A 13781-nucleotide genomic window follows, 5' to 3' on the forward strand; every position below is an offset into this window, starting at 1 on the left:
GCCGGGATGGTTCCTTTGAAAGGGCACGGTCGATTGCCTTCCCCATCCTTGACACAGAGTTTGTGCACCGTCTCTAATGACCTCGATGTCGACGGGACGTTAAACCCAATCTTCCTCCTTTTCTTTTCAGGAAGGATAGTTAGCGACGGGCAACAGACGTGAGTCTGGCACAGCACGTCGCGTGATGGTATAGGGTGTCATTGGATAGACAACTTCACCACCGCTGACTCGCATAGCCTGTAATTTTGATAACATACGTTACATTTATAGCGTGTCAAGTTGTGGCTACACGCTGACATGGAGGTCTCCGTCACGTTAACTTTCAACAAGATAACGCAAGACCGAGACCGCATGTTACCCGTGCTTTCCTGACCTACCTCGATACAGATGGGTTTCGACTGTTCCCATGGCCAACCCGTTCTACAGATGTCTTACGTCACAGGTCATGTGTTGATGAGTGCGCCACAACTCGCCAGCCATTAAGGTTGACGATCTGTAGCACGGAAAGAGGCACCTGTATCTGTTGTCGAAGCTCAGTTCGACTCGATGCGCAGCCGTGTTGAAGCAATTGTTGCTGACAGAGAGGGCAGCTCAGTGTACTAAATTTCGACCACCTATCCACCGCCCCCCCCCCCCCCCCAAAAAAGAAACGCTTACATATTTAATCGTGTATTGCTGTTGATATTGTGACAGAAAGTATTTAGTTTGGTACTCGATATTTTCTGCGACTGTTTACAAGTTTTAAAGGACCAGCCGTGCCTATTTTTCCATTTATAGTCAATTTCTACAATCCTTCCGCTAGATTGTTTAACTGTTGCTGCAGCTTCTTTTGTCCTTGCCACCTTTTTGTGTGTAATCTGATTACACGTTCTCTTTCACTTCGGATGAGCAACATTTAGGTAATCTAAAGCGTGTTGTCTTACAAACAAACGTTTTCAACAGGAAAGCTAGGACGGACCTATTCCCGGAGATGCGGTTCGACATCGTGTATATGGATCACGTGCCTCGTCGTGACGTACCTCGTCTGCTCTCTTTAACGCGTTTTTGGATCTTTCGCGACGCAAGGCAGTCTGCCTTACTTTTCTGCTAGGCCTATCGTCTGGGTAAGAATACGCGCAAAGCCGCTTGCGCGATGCGGCGAGCGACTTCTCTCTAAGGGCATCCGCACTTTACAATGTTAACGGTGGGTGGAGCCGGCGGTGGGGAGGGGGGTGGGGGGCAGTGAGCGCCGAGCGGAGATCAGTATTTGAAGAGAGCAGGCCCCCTCCCCGCACGTGTGCTTGACGTCACGTGTTATATAGAGAGCCAAGGCCGCGGGCAGCGTTTTCCGCGTGTGATTCAGCAGATCGTCCAAACGTTCTAATAACGAGAAAACAGCTGCGCCGCTCGCCCTTGCGTAACGCGATGTGCCCGTGCGCGATAACTAGATTATATCAGCGCCTGCACCTCCCGCTTCCTCCGGCGGCAGATTAGATTTTACAATCTGCGTGGTTGTGTGTGAGCCGCGACTTACTGTTAGCGAGACGGGATGTAGGCTCTATCGAGCTTGAGAAGCTCGCTGGCAGACGGCAGCACTGTCCCTGGTGTAGTGCCTGGACATGCAGATATACTGTACTCGTGTTTGGGGTCACGAATCTGTCAGTAGTGCCTTCTCTGCACAGCATATTAGCTGTAGTCCAACCACGACAGTGTTTCCCATCTCTGATACTGAACGACTAACCCCGGGGCACGGTTCCATTTGCAGGTTGCCTATCTGACGGCTTTCAGGGGCAACAAAAATTTGATTCCAGTACTTCGTACAGTGATTGATTAAATTAAAAAACTTAGAGTGCTTTCATAATTTACTCATTAAGTGTTATCTTAAAGGTTTAACACAAGTGTTACAGTTAGAAACTGTGTGTGTGTGTCTTGTGATAGCTCAAGGCGCCCGATTTACCCACGCTATATTCATCCAGTATTTGAGAATGAGATCAACTGGTGACTTCCATGAAACTTCACATTCAAACCTTTACGAAACTACTACGCTGACGTACCCCACAAAATGATGAAAGGAAAGAAGTTTATCGCTTACTATAATTTCGCTGATCATGCAGTAAAACTACTGCATCAGCCGAGGCTTATTAATTTATTGCTTCATTAATATTAAATTTATTCGCAACACATTTTGCAGACAATATCCACATATGCCACTGAATGTACCTGCAAAAATTGTGTCATTGTTCGATACATAATTCAGGAGATATAACATCATAAACATTGATATGCGTAAAAAACTACATTTTGCTTAAAACGGAGACTCTACTCGTCCATGTGTTATAATGAGAGAACTTAGCGACTTCCAACAAACCTAAAACATAATTACAATTATTTAAATTTTTATCGCTTGCATGCTTAAGGCCAAATATTTAACATACTAACTCATCTGTAAAGTAATCAGAAGTTTGAAGTGGTTTCGCTTCGCTTCGCAGGTCGAAAGAAGTCTGACAGAAATATCACCCAGCCGATCGTATTCAGAAACAAGATGTGCGAATGTGACAGGAAGATTGCTGTTCCGAAATCACCTCTATTCCCGTGCTTTATCTGATCTAGAGTCACAGGAAAAATTGCTGCAAAGTAGAAGAATGCCCAAGTGGGGTATACGGTCCGGGCAATAGTCCTCTGAGACAACTGCAGATGGGTCCCAGGCAGTCAGAGCCGCGTAACTTCGAAACGCGAACGTCACACAGCATAGGGCGACACAGCTGCTGCCGCTTGCGTCCTTCTGCCGACGAGAGTACCAAGAAGCACACAACAGCTCTACACGGAAAAGAAGGCGGCGGAGGAACAATGTCTTTATAAAGGTGTTGCAACGAAATGTCGGATTAGACGTCGAAGCACGAGACGACAGTGAACGACAGAGAAAAGAGCTTTTATTAATCCAGATAATCATCTCGTCAACGTACACCTTTCTTCCACAGGGAAACTTACGAACGAGGTTGTGCATCGGCTAAAATAATAGGTACGTCACCTGGGAAAATGGGGCGTAAATACGTGCTCAGCCATCCTCATTTACGTTTTTCATAGTTCCAACAATCAACGCGGGCGAATGCGAGGACAGTTCCTTCTCGTGTCTTGTCTTTCAACAGTTTAGTCCACTGCCCCCCCCCCCTCCCTTCTTCGAATGCCCAGAACACTGAAGATTGAAGCCTAGCCAGTCTTCTCTCCAAAGACGTACCGGTGCTCTTTAGTTAATGTCACTTTCGTTTAAGTCTGACCTTCTGGAGGAATTAGCATGCGGTCGAATTCATGCATTTACTTCCTGTCTGATGTAGCACAGGAACCACAGATGACAGTAAATGACATACTTTCGTACCCTTGTGTTGTTAATTACCTTATAAGAGATTAGGAGCCCTGCTGACGTGACAGAACGTTATTGTGAGGGATTTATTGGTTATAATGTGCTCTCTAAGTTTTTCATACCTATTTCCATAATTGTTACTAATACATTTGATCAGATACAATAATGATATCCTGACGGAACATAAAGGCGCCACTTGTGTTTTGTACAAGTGCGATTAAAAAAGTTCCCGTTTGGGAACTTTGCTGCAGCGCATATGCAACGTAGCGCGCCTCCGATGCGAGTGTATAAGCACCGACATGCAGACAAGGGAATAGTGCGGCATTCGTGTATCTCCGAAGTGCTTGCGGTAAATGCGCAAATCTGCATTATGCTGACGTAATTACCAAATGCGTTCAAACAAAACCAATGTGCTGTTATCCTTTTCTTGGCTGCCAAAGGACTAACACCGGCTCAGAAGTTACGCCAACTGAAGCGGGAGACGCTCGAGCACCCTCCCTGTAGTCCTGAAAAATGTTCAAATGTGTGTGAAATCTTATGGGACTTAACTGCTAAGGTCATCAGTCCCTATGCTTACACACTACTTAACCTAAATTATCCTACGGACAAACACACACACCTATGCCCGACGGAGGGAGGACTCGAACCTCCGCCGGGACCAGCCGCAGAGTCCATGACTGCAGCGCCTTAGACTGCTTTTTTTTTAATTCATTCTGTGCGATATTGTTCGTTGCGTTTGGTCTGGCCGGACTACACAAGACATCCGTTCAAGTTCATCGTTCATTCTTTGACTCAGTTTTTTTTATTACAGAGAGCACGCAGCCCTCTGACCGAACACGCTGAGCTACCGTGCCGGCTGTCCGGCTAATCCCGCGCGTCCCTAAATTTTAAATTTGATTTGTTTCATCCGGTATAGGTTAAAGGAAAGGTATGTGTTTGGCGTACGTTTATGTATCTGTAAGACCACCGTGCACGCTAGCAAACGAAATTAATTCCTGCTCACACACATGAGTATGCGCCCGTGAGGTCCCGACACCCCAGCATCATCTGGCGGCGTTCGCGCGTACCAAACTCGTGACATACTGAACGTGAGCGAGAAACCTTGCGGATTTATACGGCCGGAGAAACGTAATAGCGTCTCATACTGCTTAAAACGGCCCGTCTCCTCCACGGGGGCTTTTGTGTTACATCACAGCTGGTACGAGTGAAAGTTATCTCACTTTAACGCATACCGGTATCTCAGCCCTTTGCTTCTCATACGCCGACATTTGAATAGGGTGGCGAGGCGGCTGTTCGCATTGCGTGCGATGTTTTCCCGCGGTGACACAGTTGCCTAGAAACGCGGTGTCGGGCGGCTGGCTACCTGTGAGCAGATGGAGCGTGGCAGCCTTTGTCCGGCGAGGCCTCGGCGCCGGCCATAGACCCGCCAGCGCCTAACCTTGGCGGCCATATTGCCACTTGCGTCAGCAGGAGTTATACGGAAGTGAGCGATCATTAAGCCGGGCGGCGGGGCGCGCGGCAGCCACGCCACGTCCAGCTCGGAGCCGCCGCCGCCGCCGCTACTGCTGCTGCTCCTGCTGCTGCCGCTTCCGCCGACGGCGTGCACATCCGCCCTAAAAATACGCGCTTTGGCACCCGACCGCCGCAAACACACGACACCCTTTTTTCTTGTTTTGATCGTTTTGGCGCGCGTACCGACGCAATCTTCTGGCGGCCGCGCTTCGCCACACTTTCACTTGCGGGACACTCGTCCAGACAACAACTAGAGCCCATTTTACACTAACGACTTTCTTGTCTGAATCGACTACTCGTGGCGAGTGAGTCTACTGCGGCGCCCGTAGCGTTTTATTCTTGTACTGAGTCTCGTCTGTTTCGCGTGGTGGTTTTCGTTTGTACGCCAGCGCCAAAATTGTGAGAGCTGTCTGCTAGGCAGTATGGCGCCTGAACGGTGAAAGTGAGGTTATGAGGGACTATCATTTTACGAAAAAACCTAAACATAGAAACAAGATGTAGCAATATGCAATGGTAATAGAGTTTGCAGACTTTATAGTGGAATGTATGAAATTTATTCGCAGTTGCGAATACGGACAACCATCATCTGTATAAATGAACGACGACAATGAAAATTTGTGTCGTACCAAGACTTGAACCCTGATTTCCCGCTTATCGCGAACGGCCACCTTACCACTAGAGTCCCCAAGCACGCTTCAGGTCCAGACTCAAACTTCCATAAGTCGTCAACCATATATCTACAACCAGCACTCGTACATCAGTTACGTCTGGCAATGAAGCGTGCTCGGATAGTCTATGGTAAGGCGACCGCTCGCGACAAGCGGGAAATCCACGTTCGAGTCCCAGTCTGGCACAAATTTTCACTGTTGTCACTCCATTATACAACTGATAGCTCTCCATACCCGCAACTGCAAATATATTTAATGTAATCCATAACGGTCATAATCGCCGCAATGCTTGTTCCTTCCGACATGCATATCTGTTGTGCTTCTGAACACCACAGGAACCACAATCTCATATTCGTAGTGCAAGATCTTTTCAAAGGTCTTGTGATAAATTCCTTACACTCCTGAGAACTAAGTAAACAGCGCCTTTTGCTCAAAAATGGTTCAAATGGCTCTGAGCACTATGGGACTTAACATCTGTGGTCATCAGTCCCCTAGAACTTAGAACTACTTAAACCTAACCAACCTAAGGACATTACACACATCAATGCCCGAGGCAGGATTCGAACCTGCGACAGTAGCAGCAGCGCGGTTCCGGCCTGAAGCTCCTAGAACCACTCAGCCACAGCGGCCGGCGCAGACATAATCCTCTGTTTCTACGAATGCGCCGTGGGTAGCATTCTGGGGAATTTGAAGCTCCACAATTGGCACAATCTGTAGGTCATAGAGACATACTCGCGATGTGGTTGGTTGCTCATTTACACAAGTGACTTTCTTGTCTCAATCGACTACTCGTGGCACTACAGTGCCCCTGGCGTACTATTCCTGTACTGAAACGCCATTGTCACGAGTGGTTCTTTTAGTTTAGACGTCGGCGCTAAAACTGCGTGTGTTCTGAGTCCTGTCGGCTGTGAAAGTAACAGCAGTAAGGAACTGACAATGATAGTAGAGTTTATTGATAACCAAAGCCAAATTCATAGTGAATGTTCTTGACAAAGATGCATGGATTCATACTGCTGGAAACTGAAAGAATAGGAAAATGTTTTTCAGTAAAATCATTGCCGCCATTTCAGTATAAATTTTTATTATTCATTTATTACACTGTCACTATTTCGGCTGTAGAGTCATTTTCAAGTACAAGGTGAAAGCCCCATAGCTCGTTTCGCTGCTCTTGGCACCGACTTCGTATTCACACAAATATATTTAGGAATCACATCATTAACCCTACACTTTTAGTTGAGTCTAATACATTCGGTCGATTTAACTAATTTTATATTAGTCCGTTGGTATCGAAGAATGTATGACTCTTCAAACAGTTGATTTTTCCTTGATTGGGCAATAGGGAAATAAATAAGTGATAAAAACTTGCCTTTTCTTTTTGCAAGTATTTCTAAACCTTTTTTTCAGATATTTGGTCCCTTGTGTGAGAGAACACTTGTAAGAAAAATTTTTGTTTAGAAATTCCGCAATCCTGCAGCCCATGATTGGAATATAATCTCCAAACAGGCAGGCATATGGCATTTCTTTGTCATTGTTTTGGATTTAGCAAAGCATAAAATTATTTCTGAAATACGTAAAAGTAGCAGCTTGAATATATATAATTTGATAAAAATTACAACTACACAGTAAGTAGATGGAATTCAGATGTTTTCACTGACGATAAAGGTACTAAACGGACATTATAATAGTGTTGGAACCCTGATGATATTTTCCCCACTTGCCACGGTATTTTCTGCGACTTTAATCTTCTGGTTTTCCTTAGCATCTTCAGATATCCGTTGGTTGTTTTTCATACTAGTTTCTCTATACAGAGAGTAAACAGGAAATTGTGTTTCTCCTCTCCGAAGTTTACACGGCCACTGTGACTTGAGCGTAATCTTCTTTGGCAAACGTTCTTAGAATTCTTGGCACGAACCATATGTCGAATTCCCCGTCGTGGATTACTGTTCAGCACTTACTCAGGTTAAGGACACTGCCCTCGGCACGTGGCCCTGTAACTGCAGTAGTTCCCTGTTATGCTTTGTGAGGGTTAGTCTCCTGAATCTTCGGCTTACTCCAGTTCCATCCCGAACGTTAGGGGAGGAGTTTTGACAACTTTAGCTACCAACAGAATGCCGTCAAGTCAGAGATCAACAAATAACTTCGCTAGCACCCTTATATGAATCTCTGTCTGTTTAATCAGTTTAACTGTAGTAAACGCAACAAGAACGCAGTAGCGTGGTTTATTGCGTCTCTAGGAACGAACGTCGCCTCATTATTTCACGTTATTTCGCACAACTGTTCGAAATATTTGGTTTGCATAATTCTAGCGGTCCGCTATTCACGTCATATACACGGATTCAAGGTTACCTGTATGGAAACCAAAGTGGTCTCTACAAATGGTTCAAATGGCTCTGAGCACTATGGGACTTAACTTCTAAGGTCATCAGTGCCCTAGAACTTAGAACTACTTAAACCTAACTAACCTAAGGACATCACACACATCCATGCCCGAGGCAGGATTCGAACCTGCGACCGTAGCAGTCGCGCGGTTCCAGACTGTAGCGCCTTTAACCGCATGGCCACCCCGGCCGGCTGGTCTCTACAAAATCTTCTATAACTCATTTAACTATATCAGAGTGTCCTGTTGGAGGCAATGTTCAAGAGGTCGACCAAAGTCGGCAATAAAGCTACCGGATGTCCACAAGTTAGAATACCGAAATATGATGGAACTGAAGAGGTTCTGGAAAACAGCTGTGTAAAGTCAACAACTCGGCCGTGGCTTACCTCGTTTCAGCCACGCAGACAGGATGAAGTCCACTTCTTCGCACAGCACTCCGTCTTCAGTCCACAAGTGGCCCATCGGGACCATCCGACCGCCGTGTCATCCTCAGCTGAGGATGCGAATAGGAGGGGCGTGTGGTCAGCACACCGCTCTCCCGGTCGTTACGATGGTTTTCTTTGACCGGAGCCGCTACTATTCGGTCGAGTAGCTCCTCAATTGGCATCACGAGGCTGAGTGCACCCCGAAAAATGGCAACAGCGCGTGGCGGTCAGGATGGTCACCCATCCAAGTGCCGGCCACGCCCGACAGTCTTCGCATAGGACGCAGCCCTATGACGCAAAGCTTCTTGCCCCGGCAGGAGAACCCTCCAGTGAGTGGGACTTGTGGCGTACGGATCAGAGTGCGCGTCGCTTTAGTAGACTGCTTTTACATTCAGACAAGAGGGCAGCAGATTTGCCCTCTACTTTAACTGTCAATAAAACCAATGTGGTACGACTTTTGTTTCGCGATATATCGGACCTATTCCCTAAAATTTTAGTGAGAAGTTTTTAATATCAGGATGGCTGGCTTATCCTCTTTTTTTGAGTTATCAGCTAGTCACATTTTCCTGTGCATTTTTTTTATATTCCCTCTTGTATTGCGTTTAACTGAGGAGCTACTTGACTGAGAACTAATGGCTCCGGTCTCGTAAACTGACATACGGCCGGGAGAGCGGTGTGCTGACCACATGCCCCTCCATATCCGCATCCAGTGACGCCTGTGGGCTGAGGATGACATGGTGGCCGGTCGGTACCTTTGGGCCTTTATCGGCTGTTCGGGCGGAGTTAAGGTTATTTTTTTTAGTTTTCTTGTATTGCGTTTAATTGCCAGTTTTGGAACACAGAGCCACTGGCCACTTTTACGCTCTCTTAAAGGATGTGAGACAGTGTAATTGTGCAAGAGACCGTAGGTGAGGTAGGGAAAGAGCGAATGTAATTGTTTGACTTAGTCTTACTTGTTTTATGACGTTTTAGACATTTTAATCACATTCGTTCCTACTAATCCTCGTAAGGGCACTGATAATCCCGCCGTTCGGCACCCATCAACCGCAAACACAAACACGCACACACACACACACACACACACACACACACACACACACACACACACACACACACAAAACGCACGCACCCATGCGGTACGCGAACACTTACCGCATTTGCACACAGTGATACTCAGTTGACCACGAACGCTCATGAAAATGCGCTACTACGTTCGAGTTCGAACAAATAACCTGTCACTCAGGCATCTTGATCATTACAGTCGTAGGACGCGTCGATGGCGTGGCCGTTGGTTGGTATCATTGGCTTTGAGCGAGCCACCCCTTGTCCTGGACGATGAGAGACAGTTAAGGTGTGTGGTGGCAGGAAGCAGACAGTGATTTGTGTTATCGCAGCGGGCGCTAGATTTGTGGCGTGCTCAGGCTGTTAGCATAGTGCGGCTGGGGGTCGAGGTCCCGCGAGACTGTTCAGCCGGCGCCGCAGATAACGAGAGCTCGTTCACCTTCCCCAGATAAAGCCCACTGGCCTTCTGCCGTCATCACCGATACACCTTCTCATTTGAAAAAACCGCCCACTATCGCCCAAACGCGAGAGTTCTCGCCGCGTCTTTCCTCTGTCCACTGTGACTTTCTAGAACACGACGTCATTGCGGTATTTACGATCTTGCTATCGTACGCGAATGAGGAGAGGAGAGGGTGGCTGTGAGCAAGAAGAGGCAGAGAAAGCAAAGAATATAGCTGGTTGATGGAAAAGAGAACACCTGTTTCGCCGTAATACTGCTGCCTTCTACGAACTGCTAATGGAATGGCTTGACCTGTTTGCCGTTAAATTAAACTAAAGTAAACTCCACAGCGGTGGGAAGGAAGCTAAGTGTACCCTGCATCTTCGTTTCAGGAATAAGTTTGTTTCTATCTGAAAGATTGTTCCAATTTTGCGCTCTTATATTTGCCGTCTCCGCTCCTACACACTAAATGCGTAGATATCACGGAGACAGCGCTCAGTACTTTCGGTTAACCTGGACTTTGTCGTGATATATCCTTCGTTATTACGTCCGTGTGGTTTTTGCTCCCTCTTTATGTGGGTCATATAATCTGAGCTGCTTCTCTTGGATTTACAAATGTAGTTTTCGATTATCCTGTAACTATTATTTTATCTTTGAATTGTGCACCAGGCGCCAATTCCGAATTATTTGATTACTGCATGTTCATCAGTCTTCTATAGACAATCGTTGGAATTTCTCAGTCTCATGTAGGAGCCCTGCGCTAGAAAGTTGACTTTTAGGGCTGCATCATATTCACAAATATACACGAGATGTATTTATCTTGTCTTGCATCGACTTCGTTTCCGGACTGATTCAAAAATAGGTATCAAACAATTACGTTAACTTGCAAGGGTCTCCGTCTCAATCAAGACTAATAACCAAAGATAAATCTAGCGCGAGTGAGGTAATACTGTGATAAATATTACAAATTCGTGCGAAGAAGTGTTACCGTTCTAATCTCTGCCTGAACATTCGTAAAAAGCTATGATTACTTTTATCGGTGCACCATACCAGATGAATGCCGGTACTTTCGTTCAAAAAGGGAGACAGATATCATGTTTCGGAAAAGACTGTCGTCTCCTACATCTTTCATTCCAGTTGCTTTACAGTTCGACGACGGTTTAGTTGTTAAGGAGAACACGCTGGGAACTGATTTTTTTATCGGGGACGAATCGTCTATTACCTTGGAGTTGCACGGTGTATCTACTGAAATTACAAAGACATCAGTCAGGAGGCAAAACTCGAGACATAGTCATTCTAACGACGTGACTCGATCTCCACAGCACCGCCATCTCCGTCGGCTTACCCGAGTTCCCTGCCTCTGATAAGCCACACGTCGATGATCTGTTAGCTGCACGCCTCGTTGGTTCGTAAAAAGCTATAGTACAAACCGAAGAGGTTCCGCAGCAGCGTAAAGCATTTAAGATTGCGGTGCTTAATGTCCGAGTCCAACATTATGTTTAGTGCTCAAATACTCCTGCTATTCCGTCACTTTACCGCTGAGTACCTTTCCTAAATTTTCTTGACAACACATAAACCGGGTGTTTCTCCTGCATCGTCGTGCCTAAAGACACTTTGAAAAGACATCCAGTATAAGTTAGCAACTGTTCTTGTTGTTGTGGTCTTCAGTCCTGAGACTCGTTTGATGCAGCTCTCCTTGCTACTCTATCCTGTGCAAGCTTCTTCATCTCCCAATAGCTACTGCAGCCTACATCCTTCTGAATCTGCTTAGTCTATTCATCTCTCCCTCTACGGTTTTTACCCTCCACGCTGCCCTCTAATACTAAATTGGTGATCCCTTGATGCCTCAGAACATGTCCTACCGATCGATACTTTCTTCTAGTCAAGTTGTGCCACAAACTCCTCTTCTCCCCAATTCTATTCAATACCTCCTCATTAGTTATGTGATATACCCATCTAATCTTCAGCATTCTTCTGTAGCACCACATTTCTAAACCTTCTATTCTCTTCTTGTCTAAACTATTTATCGTCAATGTTTCACTTCCATACATGGCTACACTCCATACAAATACTTTCAGAAACGACTTCCTGGCATTTAAATCTATGCTCGATGTAAACAAATTTCTCTTCTTCAGAAACGCTTTCCTTGCCATTGCCAGTCTACATTTTATATCCTCTCTACTTCGACCATCATCAGTTATTTTGCTCCCCAAATAGCAAAACTCCTTTACTACTTTAAGTGTCTCATTTCCTAATCTAATTCCCTCAGCATCACCCGACTTAATTCGACTACATTCCATTATCTTCGTTTTGCTTTTGTTGATGTTCATCTTATACCCTCCTTTCAAGACACTGTCCGTTCCGTTCAACTGCTCTTCCTCCAAGTCCTTTGCTGTCTGACAGAATTACAATGTCATCGGCGAACCTCAAAGTTTTTATTTCTTCTCCATGGATTTTAATACCTACTCCGAATTTTGCTTTTGTTTCCTTTACTGCTTGCTCAATATACAGATTAGATGCCACAAATTACATTTTCTCCCTCGGATTTCTTTCGAAATCGCCTGCATTCGGTGTAATCAGCTGCATCGTGAGTGGACGATTTCTTGTTTACTCGGACTGAAAAATTGTGTGGCGTACTAAGACATTTTTCACATTTGTTTAGTATTGTAAGTCCTATTTCGCGGCTGAACCTCTCGCAAGCAAATTCATATTCTCTTCCCCATAGTCAGGAACCATGGACTGTTACCGCTACGTTCTAGTAAACACGCATTTCGTATCCTATCCCAAAGATATTTCAATAGGCTCGCTCTTTCAAAGAAAACTCCTGCCACATATACACTGTCTGATCAATAGTATGTGGACATTGCTGTGTAATGCGGAATTGGCCACTAGATCTCACGAGAGGCGGACCCGTCAGTATGAAAGGAGACGGCGTATTGTGTTGTCAATAGAGAAGCAGTAATAGAGCAATGCGTGGGTCGGGAGAGCTCAGTGAATTCGAACGTGAACTGGGCATTCGGTGTCACCTGAGTAACAAAACCATCAGAGACATTTCAACCCTTCTAAAACTGCCCACGTCGACAGTTTATGATTTCATGTAACGGCGTACAGCGACCGTGGAGCACTGTGGAGGTAGTAGTAAAAAAAAAAAAAAAAAACCGGATGAGAGCAACGGAAGGAATAGTTCTTGAGTTTCAAAATGGTACCAGCAGTCCAGCTAGCACAATGACTGTGCGTGCGCAGTTAAAGCGGATGGGGGGATAGGGTACAATGGTCGAACTGCTGCGCATAAGCCACACATTTCTATAGTTAGTGCTAAGCGGCGCTTGAGGTGGTATAAACAGCGACACCACTCGACAGTGGATCATTGATTTTGAGTGGTGAATCACGCTATGCGCTGTGCCAATGTGACGGAAAGGTTTGGTTTTGGCAGATGCCTGCAGAACATTACCTCCTGTCATGTGTAGTATCAATAGCGAAGTACGGAGGAGGTAGGTATGGGGGTGTTTTTCGTGGGTAGAACGTGGATCCCTCATTGCACTAAAAAAAAAATAAGTGCGGAAGGATATGAAAACATTTTTTTATACAGTGGTTAGCACACTGGACTCGCATTCGGAAGGACGACGGTTCAATCCCACGTCTGGCCATCCTGATTTAGGTTTTCCGTGATTTCCCTAAATCGCTCCAGACAAATGCCGGGATGGTTCCTTTGAAAGGGCACAGCCAAATTCCTTCTCCGTCCTTCCCTAATCCGATGAGACCGATGACCTCGCTGTTTGGTCTCTTCCCCCAAACGATCCAATATCTGCATCATCAAGCCGCATCTGCGAGGCAATGGTTTGTGGACGATAACACTCCTAAAATGGTCTGGCTTGCTCAGAGTTCCGACCTGATCACAATGGAATACAATCGGGATGAGTTACAATGTCGACATCACTCCCCCACCGTCCAACGATTCTGC

General features: G+C 45.9%; 1 protein-coding gene across 5 annotated transcripts in view; it reads left to right on the forward strand.

Annotated features, from left to right (window-relative positions):
- Positions 1-13781, forward strand: part of LOC126248704 (ecdysone-induced protein 74EF-like) — a 737945-nt gene that overhangs the window by 691636 nt on the left and 32528 nt on the right. The window lies entirely within an intron of this gene.

This window comes from Schistocerca nitens, chromosome 3, assembly GCF_023898315.1.
Source record: "Schistocerca nitens isolate TAMUIC-IGC-003100 chromosome 3, iqSchNite1.1, whole genome shotgun sequence".
Taxonomy (NCBI): domain Eukaryota; kingdom Metazoa; phylum Arthropoda; class Insecta; order Orthoptera; family Acrididae; genus Schistocerca; species Schistocerca nitens.